At 51.7% G+C, this 7,108-nt stretch overlaps 1 protein-coding gene across 2 annotated transcripts in view; it reads left to right on the top strand.

Annotated features, from left to right (window-relative positions):
* The first annotated feature begins 1,248 nt into the window (after positions 1-1,248).
* Tmprss2 (transmembrane serine protease 2) overlaps positions 1,249-7,108 on the top strand; it is a 44,569-nt gene continuing 38,709 nt past the window's right edge. For both annotated transcript variants that reach the window (XM_013354818.1, XM_026777556.1), the window contains exon 1: positions 1,249-1,311. The gene's annotated coding sequence lies outside the window, so the exon portion shown is untranslated. The remainder of the gene's footprint in view (positions 1,312-7,108) is intronic.

Consider the following 7,108-nt stretch of genomic DNA (forward strand, 5'->3'; position numbering starts at 1 on the left):
GAGAAAAATCATTTTAATTCATGTGAACATGGAGGGAATCCTGTAAACTCAGTGAAGTTCTCAACCTCCAGTGCCCTTCTAACTTTGCACACCTTTTATCTCAGCGCGTGGGAGGCAGAGGCTGGCCCACCTGGCTTATATAGCAAGTTCCAGGACAGCCAGGGCTACACAGTGAGACCTTGTCTCAAAGTGTAAAAATCAGTCTGAGACTGTGAGATTGTCCAGGGCTTAACCTTCTCTACCAGGTTCTACAGAGAAATAGGGTTTGCTGCCTGTGTGGGTTGTGGAGGCAAGCTATAGGTCTGTGGAGGTAAACGGGAATGTGCTAGGGGGAAAAGCCTGGAGAGAAAGATTGGGTGGATAAACGTCTCATAGAGAAGCTCTCTTTTCGGCACAGACATGACACCCTTACAAAGAGGCCGGTTTTTGTGGTTGTGAAGCGCCCCCCTACAAAAGTGGCAGTTATTCTGGGCTTCTCCAGTGTCTTCTTCAGTTCTACAAAATCAACAGCTCTGGCTCGTCTCAGAGGGAGAGCAGCTTAGGAGACTGCTGGTCACCTGAAGTAGTGGAAGACCGGGTCTTAGAGACTACAGATAGCACATCCCTTGCCTCATTTCTGCCCCACCCTCGGTACAAGCAATGTCCCATTGCCTCTGGAAGCTTCCCAGGGGACTTTGGGTGCTGGGGGCTTGGTGGGTGGGGTAGGTGAGGAAAATCCAAGGTATTTTTCTTCCGTAGGAAAGTCTGGGCACACTAGGGAGGGTCTTTAGCCTGGGAGCTGAGCCACCTACGCTTTAGAGGTGATGTTGCCAACTGGGTCCTTGCACAGAGGCCTCCTTGGTGTCCGCAGAAGAGAGCCTGCTGGGACTGTGAACCAGCAGCTCCCGGGCTTCCAGGGGGCCGGGTTAGCGCTCCCTTAAGGTCTTCCCCGTTAATTCACACAGCAGTCCAAGGACGGTGTCGCGCCGGTACCCTGACGGTCCCATGGGCCTGGCCCTCGAGGGTGCCCAGCTACGGAGGCGGGTCGCTGCCAGGGAAATGCCTTTGGTCTCTTTTGGTCCCGCCATGTGGGGGAGGAGCGCGCCCTGGGCTTCCCTCGGGGAAACTCCTCCTCCTTCCCCGGGACAGGCGCTCCCGGTCGTCCCCTCCTCCTGGCCGAGGTGACCCGGCACCTGCGTTTAGGGGTGTTGCCTAAATCTAGGACGCCGCCTCCGGAGATTTAAGCAAGAGCTGGGGGAGGTCGGGGGACTTGGGACGGACGAGGAAATCCAGAGCTTGGGCCCAGGCGGAGAGGGGCGGGAAGCGCAGCAGGTGAGCAGCAGGCGGGACAAGCTCGTGGTCTCCACACTGGGTCCCTGCCTGGGAGGTGAAATGGGGGTGATTCGGGTCCACCCGACGGTGCCCGGCTGGGGCGTCTGGGGTACAGTAGGTTAGGCGAGGCCAGGGCGCGACAGGTGCGACGGTCTGGGACTGAGCGGACCGGGCGCACGTTCTGGGGACTGGGAGGAGACCTGAGACCCAGATCCCGTGACTGAGACCCCAGGTCGACTCCGTAGATTCGCGGCTTGGTTTATGGTCCTGCCGGCCCCTAGCTTATGTATTGGAGAAGAGGGTCTCTGGGGGTGGGGTCCTTCGGTGGAGCAGGCTCCTGGCTCCTATCACCAGTCCCTTCCTAGGACGTAGATGCAGAGATTCGTCCGCAGTTCTCTTTGTTTCGGGAAAATCTCTGCGGTCCGGCTGGTTACCTGAACTCCTTCCGCTCCTTGGTCCCTACCGAGGTGGAGAGAAACTGGAAACTGGTTGAGATGCAGAAGACCGATACAGGCGTCGCTGCTGCGGGGCCCTTGGGACCCTGTCAAGACGCGAACCGCCCGCCAGCTGGGGGAAGGGAGTACTCCAGCGGTCCGGTGCGGTGGCCCGGGTCGATGTTGCGGACCAGGCCGCCTTGGCCCTGAGCACTCACTGGAGCGGGCCCTGGAAGGGCTGGCACTGGAGAAGCCGGGCTGGCACTGGAGAAGCCGGCCCGGCTGCCAGGGGCGAGCTGCCCATTCAGGAGAAGGCTGACCACCCGAGCACGTGTATCTCTTATCGGGTGGGACTTGGGATGGTGGCAGAGTAACCCAACGGGATAGCTAGGCAGAGAACGCTGTGTGAGAGGACCCGATAGCCCTGCTGAAGAAATGAACTGTCCCACTGCCTGAAAGTTTGTGTGTCCATGCCTCGGAGGGTGTGTGTGCCTTGTGGCTGTGCTTTTGCTTGCTGAGAGCCCAGGCCCTTTCCGATATCCAGTAGTTCTGTCCCGAGCGCATAGGCCTCTGGCAGCTAGTTTAGGAGAAAGCAAGCGTGGCAGCCCTAGGTGGACTTGGAAAGCAGGGGACCCTACAAGGGTTGGGTTTGAAGATCTTGCATGCAAATACTTAAGTCCTGTAGCTAAGACTAGCCATCCAGTGCTGGCTCCTTCAGCTTCTATCCGGCAAGAGCCAGGCATTGTGGAAAGTTCCAAAGGGCACCTAACAAGGTGCTCTGAAAATCCAAAGTGAGGTGGGGGTTGTTTACCTGACTCAGGAGGAGGGGAGAGGTTCTGCAAGTGAGGTTAACAAGTTTCCTTCCTAGCAGGAAAGCTGGGGGTTGGGCAGTTTCACTGGGGACACAGGATAAAATGTCCCAGGCTGCTAAGCTACTGCGGTAGTGGGTGGTGAAGGACCTCCAGGTAAGCAAGGTGACCTATTCCTCACCTTTCCCGTGCTTCTACTGAAGAGGTGCTTGGGGGACTTCTTCCAGTGACCTTCGTATGGCATAAGAATGAAAACTCAAAAGCCAGGTGTGGTGAGACTTATCTTTAATTCCACAACTTGAGAAGTAGAGGCAGGCATATCTGGCACTCTGTGAGGTCAAGGCCATCAAGGGCTACCCAGTAAGATCCTGTCTAAAGAGAGAATGAAGGAAGAAAGAGGGAAAAAAAAAACTGAAGTGTCATCAAGACAGGAGACCAAGTGCAAGAATTGAGGAGTGTTCTCAAGAGCTGGGGACTGCTTACAGAAAGCTGGGACTCATATCTCAGTCTGGTCTTTTTAGGCATGTCTGGTCTATGTTCTCAGCTCATTTCCAGGTTTGATCCTAAATGTGCATGTGCACAGGAACACACGCACATACACACACACAAACGCACACACACACACACACACACACACACACACACACACACACACACACCTTTGTGGGCTTTCCAGCTGAAAGATCTAGGAGCCAAGTGTAGAGAATTTGTTTGCCAGTGGCACTGTTATCACTGGAGGAGAAGTTTGACCACACTGGTACAATAGCTGCACACCGTGGTGTGGACACCTAACGAGTTCTTTATAACCCGTTTGCCTCACCTCAGCTGGAGTCTGATGCAAAGGCTAGGTAGCTTGTCTGGTGCCTCACCTCAGCTGGAGTCTGTGCAAAGGCTAGGTAGCTTGTCTGGTGCCCCTACGGGATCTAAAGGGCAGAATCAGGAAAGCAGAACAAAGGCTGCCGAACTCAAGCATTACAGTGGTCAATGCTGTAAGCATTGTACTCTCAGGCAAAGGTGTGTACAAGAGGCTTTGTTGGCCATCTACCTACAAAGAGTTCCAATTCTTTTTTCCTCCCCTTAGTCCTGAGGTCACAGTGTGGCGGCCAGTCGAAAGAAGTGGAGATGATAACTAAGAATGAAGTCTAGAAAATCTTGGCACCTCAGATGTCTGGAGCCAGGCTGCCATGCTTCCTAACCCCAAAGCCTCATCTCTTTCTGCAGCCCCACAGTGACCAGGGCCTGGGTATTACTTAATGGGCCAGAAGACTGAATCCTGGATTATAGGGTCATGAGTGACAGACACGTGTGTGGTTATTCTGCAGGTGATGAAGCCTGGGTATATGAAGTGTGGTATTCCAGTACCAACTTTTTCGTAGTCTGAGAGGGTCACTCCCAGCAATGAGCTCACCCTGAGCCCAGGAGCTACCATGAAATAGAAATCAAGAATCTAGTTGACTACTTCACTCTTTGCATTTAAGCATTGAGGAGCTTAGGAAGATGAGGAGTGAGGGGGAGGTTCCTTAGCATGAGGTATCTCTGGTTCTGAGTACTCATCAAGCCCTGAAAGTGGGAACCAAGAGTTTTTTGTAAGCTCTGCAGAAAGTTCTGTGTCTGGGAACTCCTGGTCAGCCCAACCCTGGGCAGTAAGGAGGCAAGGAAGGGCGACTAGGCAGTCAAGTGGCTGGTCAGTTTGGGTTCCTGAAACTGGCCCTGCTGGGGAGCAAGGCAAAGGAGGCATCTGGGGGTGGGCAGAAGAACTCCCACACAGCATGTGGGGAAGTTTTTCCATCCACCGTTGCTCACCCAATTGTTCCCCTAACTGTCCTGAAGGCTGAAATCGCTAAACCTTGCTTGTGCAGGTTTCTCCACACTTTTTAGAATACTCCCTAGCTCCCCACCCCAAGCTGTCCCAGGACGAGTTCAGGAGCATCATGATCCTAAGAGCTGAGACCTGCAAAGGCCAGCTTGGGGAGCCTTTACGTGAGGCCACAAGTGTAGTGGACCTGGTCATGAAGGAGGGTGGTTCATGCATACCTCATACCAGGGCAACTACGATCTAAAACCTGCCTGTGGGTTCTTGGGGGGGGGAACATGGTCCTTAGAGTCTCATCTGATCGCAGTGGCCACCCTACAGGATGACCCCGGAGTAGATCTGGGATTCTGGAAAGAAGTATAGCTGTACTCAGGGCTTGGTTCTCCCAGCAGGTGATCATCAGGAGAAAGAAACAGGAACACATAGGGACATCTTGGGAGGAGAATTCATGTGGGATACTGGAGGGCATGTATATTGTCGGTGACCTACATTGTGCGCAGGGTGGACGTTGAAGAGGTCAGGTGGCCGAGAGACTTAAGTCGTGTAGGCAGTGGGTGAAGAGAGGAAGTCTGCCTGTCTTGCTTGTGTGCACAGGTGAGCCATCAAGCATGGGGGCTTGGGCTCAAGGGGCAGGGAATGGTAACAAAGCACCTACTGTGTGAAGGTCAGCAGAAGCTTGTGGTTGTAGAAATTCACACAATGGCAGTGGGTAGACAGAAGCCTCGGTCTCAATGCTGTGCCCAAGGTGTGAGATGGTAACACTGTCGTATTCTTTAACGAGCTGAATTGGCGGATGAAACAAATCTGGCTTTGTTATTGCTTGTTTGCCGAAGGTACAACACAGAGAGTCAATTTCCCTTTAATTTATTTCCCTCGCTTTCCAAGAGTCATCAGGCAGGTGGCTCTGAGCTCTTTTTGGATCTGAATGATCTGAGCTCCAGGACAGAGGAGATGATTTCTAGGGACCACAGATTTGGAGGTTCTTCTGAACAGAACTCTGAAAAGCGTTCAAGTTCACTGTCAACAATACATTCTAATGAATTGGTAGTGACCTTGTAGCTAACTCTTAGTCATTTTTATTCCAGAGTGCCCTGGGAATCTGACCTTCCAGTCCAGGCTCTGTGCTTTGAGGACTTCACACTTTCCTAGTAGCTCCCAACCTCAGCTGAACTTTTTAATTGTGGGAAACTTGGTTTCCCTGGGCTCAGTAAAAGCCTGACTTCTGGCTGCTTCAGTTCCTTAATCCTGAGGGCAGCCTCTGAGTTTGCATGGCCTGAATCAGGTCTCTTCACCATATAGCAGCGGCATAAACACGCAGAGCTGGAGAACACACTTTCACTCCATCTTTATGAGAGAGTTGTTACTCAATATCCTCGTTAAACAGAGTGGCCTGGGCAAGGTCAGGGCCCTGGATGTGTGTTGAGGAGTTCCCTTGCCGTGACCTGGCGCCTTTCTGTCTCAGTGTTAGAGTATGCTCAGCTCTGTGTACCTGCTGTCTGTGGGGTCACCCACCGTGCCCAGCTTGTAAAGCTGGAAATGTCCTGGTGTGGGCTTCCCATCCCTGGCTGTTCAATTTTATCTTACTCATGTAGCCTCTGGAACATAAAACAAAAACAAAAAACTTAAAAAACCAAAAATTGTATGTGTGTGTGTCTATTTGTATCTGTGGTCTCTGTGTATGTCTATGTGTATATGCATGTTTCTGCCTGTGTGCAGGTGTGTGTATTTGTGTGCGAGTGTGTGTGTGTGTGCCTATGCATATGTGCATTTGTGTATCTGTGCATATGTGTATGTGTGTCTGTTTATGTGTGCATGTGTGCCTGTGTTTTTATACATGTGTGTGTGTATGTTTCTGTGTGCATGTGTGTGTGTGAGCATGTGTGACTTAATTCCCACTCTGAAAAGTTTGTAATATCCTTGGGACAAGGAGGCATTCATAGAAAAGCAAACTCAGATGGTGTGGGCCTGCCTCTTTTGAGGCATTTTGTTTTTCTTTCTCTCTTTCTCTCACTCTGGTTACCAGAGCTGGCACTCCCAACAAACCTGGCCCAGCCACCCATCTCCAATACACCAGATAAGGAAACAAGTCATAGGTGCAGAGCAGAGAAAGTAGATTTATTATTTGGCCACATTAGGAGAAGGAACAGATAAAGGGGTCCAGTGACCCCAGTTCCACTTTGGAGATCCTTACATGAGATCTGTGTTTAAATAGAGGGTAAGATGTGTGCACATCTAAGCAGTCCTACTCAAGGTATGGTCTGGTCCCACATATCTCATCCACCATTCTATCAGCTCCAGTCTCTCCCGCACGGTCTCAGAACTGTGTGAAATCTCCTTCTGGGCAGGAAGTTCTTCTGGTTGGCACCAGGCTTCAGCCTTTTCCTTCTCTACTTTAGGGCTCCTGAGGAAGTCTTAATTCTTCCAGATCCCCTATTTCGGTAGTCTGATAGCACAAGTGTCTCTCTGTAGACACCTTCTCCCCTGCTAGGTCAGTATCTCTATGTTCAATACATGTTTCTGCTGAATGTCTCTAACCTCCACCCTATTCTATCATTGCCTAGCTTTTGCCTAACAGTGCACTGTGTCCCTATGAAGATTTTATTTGTGTCATGGTTTTCTTCAGTGTGTTTATTGGCTGCACAGTGTCTGATGATGGTAGCAGTGTGGTAACAGGTGGAAAAAAGGCACAGATTCTGGGGGTCCCCTTCCACCTCTGGCAGCTGAAACTGTACCTGGCACTC

The sequence above is a fragment of the Microtus ochrogaster genome, unplaced genomic scaffold (genome assembly GCF_000317375.1).
Source record: "Microtus ochrogaster isolate Prairie Vole_2 unplaced genomic scaffold, MicOch1.0 UNK72, whole genome shotgun sequence".
NCBI classification, from domain to species: Eukaryota; Metazoa; Chordata; class Mammalia; order Rodentia; family Cricetidae; genus Microtus; species Microtus ochrogaster.